Source organism: Grammomys surdaster, unplaced genomic scaffold (assembly GCF_004785775.1).
Source record: "Grammomys surdaster isolate TR1022 unplaced genomic scaffold, NIH_TR_1.0 255, whole genome shotgun sequence".
NCBI classification, from domain to species: Eukaryota; Metazoa; Chordata; class Mammalia; order Rodentia; family Muridae; genus Grammomys; species Grammomys surdaster.
The window spans coordinates 1,273,880-1,280,919 of NW_021604696.1; the positions used below are offsets into that span (position 1 = coordinate 1,273,880).

General features: G+C 38.5%; 1 pseudogene; it reads right to left on the minus strand.

The window, feature by feature from the left end:
• Positions 1-495: 495 nt before the first annotated feature.
• Positions 496-2,292, minus strand: LOC114627604 (annotated as a pseudogene).
• Between the last annotated feature and the right edge of the window lie 4,748 nt (positions 2,293-7,040).

Genomic DNA, 7,040 nt, shown 5'->3' on the forward strand with positions numbered 1-7,040 from the left:
AATATCTACTGTAATCAAAGTTTGTTCCATTACATAATGATAAAAAAAATGTCAAAGATACCTATGAATTTATATGTTGGTAGTCTTAGTATTGTTCACAGTGGATGAATAGAGCCCTCTGCTGTTTTATAACACTGTCTCTATGATGTGCATATAGCTTGACAAACAAGAACAATAAATATCAACTTTCTGCTTAATAATGCAGAAATGAAATGGTATTTTCAAAGCAAAAACACTTTTTATGATGATAATACACAGCATATGTACTGAATAATATGGCAGTGGACACTACTAGACAGCTTTTTTTTTTAATACAAAGAAAATACTTTTATTTGTGTATCAAAGACTCTAAGGTAAACAGTTGATGTCAAGACACAAAAAGGCCTGAAAAGTGATAGATAATCAACTTCCCTTGATTATTTTAGAGCATCTGATATGCTCCCAACTGAATCTTAAGCATGATGCGTTCAGGTGACAGGATTATGGTTCCTTTATATTAGTCTTCAGCATCTTTCTTTTTCTTCTTTTTCTTCTTTTTCTCTGGACTAGGAACTGCTATGCTGGTACACGGCTCCTCCTCGGAAAGTGGCTCTTCCTTTATGTGTTTCTTTTTATCCTTCTTCTTTTTCTTCTTTACAGTTGGCTCCTCTTCTACTACCTGTTCTTCCTCCTCCTCCTCTTCCTCCTCCTCCTCCATCTCCTCCTCTACTTCAGCTTTAATTTTAATCTTGGCTTTTTTTGCTTTCTTTTCAGTAATTTCATCCTCTTTATCTACCTCTTCTATTTTGCATTTTTTAGAACAAGTTGAAAGTGTGGAGTCACCAGAGAGATCATAAGTCTTCACTTCACTTTTGTGTTCATACTTTTCTGCTTTTGCTAATGCCTTTCCTGTTCCACTTATTCTTCTTATCCCTCTGTCCTCCAAAATCCTCAATCTGGCCTCTAATTTGGCTCTGTTCTCAACTCCCATTGCAGAACTGGAATCTTCACCAAAAGCATCATATCTGATAGCCAAAACAGTTTTGGCTGCCAGCATTCGAGAAATCTTTCCTTTGTGTTTGGGACTCGTCTGGCCTACAAGAGATGCATGCTAAATGAGCCCATATTTTGGTGTATCTCGTCTAGATTTGAGGGCCCTGAAAAGTGCTTTTTCTGCTCCAAGAATCTGGACTGTAGAAGCTGCATGCTTGGCTAAATTCAAAAGAGAACCTGCATGAGCAATAAGCTGTGCTCCAACTAACTCTCCAACCATGACTGTAACGTTAGGTGCAATGGCCATCATTCGATTTTGCAGATATTCATAGAGCTGAGGTCTATATTCAGAAATTTCAATTACCTGAGTACATAGATGTAGAATGTTGCAAATATCTTCTTCAGAAACCTCGGTTCCCATCGATATCTCTGCGGCTGCTTTCACTTCTGCTTCTACTTCCTCGGACGGCAGTTCAGAAAGAGAGGCAGATGCATAATTCTTCCTGTCCCCAACTTGCTGTAAACACTTGCAGTATGTCAAATTATCTGAAATAATTTTCCATAACTCAGGGAAATCCCAGCCATACCATTCCCTACACCGCATAATGTAGTTGTTTAGTTCTTTATCCAAGTCATCTAACAAGGAAATTGCCTGAACAATCATTGCGTCCACTTTATCAGCACTGAATTTCAATCTGTATTGAGACAGGCTGTGGGCCAATCCAAGACACATGGCTGCCATCTCACGTGGTTCTACCCCTGGAATCAAGCCATCCATTTGCGATCTGATTCCTCTCATAAGTTCATTAACAACAGGACTATGGATACAGCTGAGATTCAATTTTTCCTTTATGACCCCTCCTAGTTTAGCATTATCTACAGCCAGAGGTTCATGGGCTTCTTTTACTATTTTCTTCCAAACTTTCTTCAGCTGCTTATTGATTTTGCCTTCCATCAGAGCTGTGAATGCTTGGTCCCTTGTAGAACAGCTTTTACTGAATTGTGCTTCAGTATTAAGCTGTTGGTTTCCACAGGGAGATCAATTTAACCACTTGTCATCTCTCATCACATGGGGGAAACCAACCCTATGGTGAAAAAAGCTAACTCAATGTTGTCTCAGTGGTAGTGACGAATGGGTTAGATCACTGCTAATGCTTCTGCTGTATCCTCAAATTTCTCAAAATGTTTTAGCTTTACTATTTTATTCGCTTTCTCTGGAGTTTCAAATTCTTTCCACAAACTATCAACCTCTTGAAGCTTTTTCTCATTCAGAACCTTAAAGATGGCTTAGCCAATGGACTTTTCAAACTGGACCAACATGGTGAGGCTAGGTGAGGGTGCTACGCGGCTAGCCGCGAGCCCTTACGCCACTGCAAAAGACTAACTTTCACCACTGAAGGCTTGCTAGGCCTCAGACGCGGGGGAGCACAAACGCTCTCGCCTCCCCACAGGCAGGCAGACCACGTTGTCAGGCGTTCCGCACCTCTCCACATGGAGCAAACACGAGAAGTCTCTACTAGACAGCTTTTGATGTCTAAAATATATATTCAAGTGATGGTTTGATGACACAATTTCACATTTGTTTCTCTTAATTGTAAATACAGTTAAAATTGTCCAAGTATAATGGCTATTGACAAAGTTGCTCCAGGAAAAGCTCACATCTGTCATGTTTCATCTCCTGGTTTATTGACAAGAGCAAAGAGTAGAGGGGTAGTTGACCTTCCGTTTTTAAGAAAGGTGAAGAGCACAGCTGTCAGGCACATCTATAACAAGGACTGTGAAATGAATTTCATGATGAAGAACTATTTAAATCGCGCAGTTGACAGCAAAGAGAAAAAGATGTAGGGAATCCCATACACTGATGATGTATTATATGGGAATTCAGAGATCATGAGCTTCAAGTTTTAAGATGTTCAACTATCAGCAAACCACCAGGTATTACTTTCACTTCTAGTGCAAAGGAACCTGATAAGTAAAAACAGAAGGCATGAAGTAATATGATAAATAAACACATAAGGCAAGAAGTTTGGACAGTAGTTGAGCATTATTCATATTTGTGAATTGGAGATTTCTTACCATCCAGAAATTACTATTGACTGAGCATGGTACTCTTTCATCTGTAATATTACCACTCCAGGAAGCTGAAGAAGGAGAATTGTCACAAATTAGAGATCATTTTGGGGTGCCTGGTGAGATCCTGTCTCAAAACCCAAACCAAATGCGCAAATGATTATTGATGAAGCTGATATTTTTATGATTTATGACAACAAAGACCTTCCAGTTTTAGCAACCTCCTGTCTATATAGGTCTAAGCTGTGTATAGTCTATCAGGTTTAAGACAAGATTTTGACAGATATACAAGAAGGAAATAGGAAGCAAATGAAAAATATAGGCAAACTGAATATATAGGAATCTGGGTAGAAACTTCCTAAGTGATGGGTTCAGTGAAGAGGCACCACAAGTAGGATATTAAGATTCATAAGTTTCAAGGAAGTATTTTTCATTAAATGTAAGTCTAATTCTTGAGCTGCTATTTCACCTATTTTCCATCCTGTTTCTGTGAACCCCAAATCTCTCTGTCAATGGTCTCTCTCATTTTTACTAGGTACTTGATGGCTCCCTTAAAGTGACTACCTAGAACTATATTTTATTGTGAAAACAGTGTTTAAAGACTATAAATTTTCCTAATTAACTTGTTAAAATAGCTCAGAGGATCTTCAAAATTTGGACTATTGTATTTGTAGAAGTAAGAAATCCACCACTACTGAACTTTAAAAACAAAGCTAAAGGAAGCTCCGCCAACTTAACACACTGCACATGACCACATCAAAGCACCGAATTAAAGAGCAGCACAGGCTGAGATCAATTCTTTTACAATTTACCATCTTTGAACTCTTTTCTATATAACAGAATTCAGTTACAAAAGACTTTTAAAGCTCTCAAAAGATTTACTAAAAATTTTAATTGAAACTTGTTTCCATGACAGGTACTGGTTTTTAGCCAATGTGCTTGAACTCAATAAATGCTAGACAAAGACTTTTAATGCTTTCGACAATTTATCATAATGCTATCATGAGCCAATAAATTCCTGTTTTATGGTATTTAATGTAGAAATGTGGCCTAGTCCTTCTCCATTGTTAATTTTATAATAGCTCATCTAGGTTACAAAGACTGAAAACATGAGACATTTTGAGGATAAAGCCCTGTAGCAATTACTATAAAATAGGAAATCACTGGCCTTGTGGTGACATTCTCAAGTATCTAGTTATACCTACTGATTTGAATAAAAATTGATTAAGCTCTCACAATTCATAATATGAAGGCTTCCTGTCATTGCAGTGGATTAAGAGGAAACCAATCACTCCCTGAGATTATCTGTCCCTTCTTGCAAAGTCATAAAATAGCAAAGAGCCATTCATTCTCTTCTGGTGATGTAAGCTGGATGCCACTCGTGCCTTGCACCAAGTAGAGATTAGGGTGGAGTGTATTCCAGCTCTCCAATTCCCTTGGCAAGTAAGATCATAAACTGCAACAGAGATATAATTCCAACTTGACATAGACTCTGTAGAAGAGAAAGTGAACTATTAAGATAATTATAGACCGAAATCACTCATGGATAAATCTGTGAATTGCAAGCAAAAAGCTATAAGGGCCCATCCTGATTCAAAGAGAAGGCATAGGACACATGTAAGCAGAACTCCGGGGAATAGGGTTGTATGAAACAAAACATTCTCACTGTATCTACAAAGGTACCTGTTTATACCTTTGAGACAGAAAGATAACAGCATTTATTTTTCTACCCTACCATCTTTTATGAATAGTGTCTGTGATACCTAATATTGGCTTTCAACTTGCCTACATCTGGAATCAACTAAAACATAAGCCCCAGGGCATTCTCATGAGGTCATTTTTTTTAAATCAGATTATTATGAACAGGAAGACATACCCAAATTGTGAGCCACCTTCTGATGGCAGTCTAGATAAATAGACATGGAAAAAGAAAACTTTGCTTTTTAACTGTGTGCCCTCATTCTCTCTGGCAACTTCATCTATCCAGGTGCTGTAGCATTTGTTTGTATTTAGAAATTCTTTGAGTTTAAGATATAGAAAGAAGGTTAGCAGCACTCAAAGAACTATACAAGCATGTTGGTCCAGAATAGTACTACTCAAACATCCAGCCTCAGGAGAAACTAGTGGATTCTAAGCCTCTGAAGTGTGAGACAGCCATGGTGGGTCTATCTGGACCACATCCTGTAAGCCAATCTAAAATTCCCTTGTAAATATGTATATATATATATATATATATGTATATGTATATGTATATGTATATGTATATGTATATGTATATGTATATGTGTATATATATATATATATGTATGTATGTATTCATTCTACATTAAGGAGTCAAAGGGCCCAATCATGAAAGAACACACATGGTATGCACTCACTGATAACTGGATATTAGCCCCAAAGCTCAAAATATCCAAGATACAACTCACAGACCACATGAAGCTCATGAAGAAGGAAGACCAAAGTGTGGATACTTTGGCCCTTCTTAGAAGGAATAACAAAATACTCATGGGAGAAAATATGGAGACAAAGCACAGAACAGAAACTGAAGGAGGGGCCATCCAGAGACTGTTCCACCTGGGTATCCATCCCTTGTGCAATCAACAAAGGTAGATGCTGATGTGGATGCCAGGAAGTGCATGCTGACAGGAGCCTGATATAGCCATCTCCTTAGAGGTCTGTCAGAACCTGACATTTCGGAGGCAGATGCTCACAGCTAACCATTGAACTGATCATGGGATTCCCAGTGGAGGAGTGAGAGAGAAGACTGAAGGAGCTGAAAGGGTTTGCAGCTCCATGGGTTTGCATACCAACCAACCAGAGCTCTCAGGGTTTAAACCACCAGCCTGGGAGCACATAGGGAGGGACCCATGGCTCCAGCTGTATATGTAGAGGAAGATGACATTGTCAGGGATAGGTGGGTAAGGAAGCCCTTTGTCCAGTGAAGGCTAGACACCCCAGTGTGGGGGAAATCGTCGGTGGGGAGATGGGAGTGCGAGGGTGGGTGGGAGCACATCCTCATAGAACCAGGAGAAGGGGGGGATGGGATAGGGGGATCCTGGGTGGGGGGGAAATGGGGAAAGGGGATTACATCTGAAATGTAAATAAAATATCCAATAAAAAAAATTTAAAAAGAAAAAAAAGGAGTCTAAGGGCTCTTTCACACGGGTCACCTAAGACCATCATAAAGCAAAGATATTTACATTTCAATTCATAACACTAACAAAATTATAGTTAAAAAGTAGCAACAAATAATTTTACGGTTTGGTGTTACCACAACATTAGGAACTGTATTAAAGGGTAACAGCATTGGGAAGATTGAGAACCGCTGCATTTGAGAAAAATACTTAGAAAAACACCCACTATCTTTAAGTATATAGAAGTTCTAGTATCTTTTGCTATACATATATCTTGTGCTCAGGACTAGTTACTACTTTTCAATGCATAGCACTTCATGAAAATATGTAACAAGGGGGTAGTTGACTAGGATGAATAGCTTAATCACCCTTGGGTGAAAATGTCTGAGAGACTCCAGAGATTCCTTTCTTGTTAGGGTTGACTCTTTTAGAGTTTTATAAATGGAAAAGTGATAAACTCTTTGAGGCCAGGCTCTGAGACATGCACAGAATTATACAGAGCAGATTCATGGACTCTGGGTACAAGCCTTCTCTGTACTATGATAAAGAGATGGAGTTCCATGCCAGCAACAGAGAACTGTTCAGATGATTATATGGTAAAAACATGTGTGTGTTGTTTATTTTAAGTCAATGAGAAACACAGCATGTTGTTTACAAGAATATGCTGAAACGTCATCTGCATAACAATGTCACTCATTTCACTGTGTCCTTTAAAGGCTACCTAGTGACAGCATTTATCTTATGCTTGTATGACAAGCATCATGATAAACGTCCTTAGTCACAATCTCACTAACAATATTTTAAAGATGTAGTTACTTTTTATATTTACTTAAGTGAGAGAGAACCTAAAGCATTGGGAGA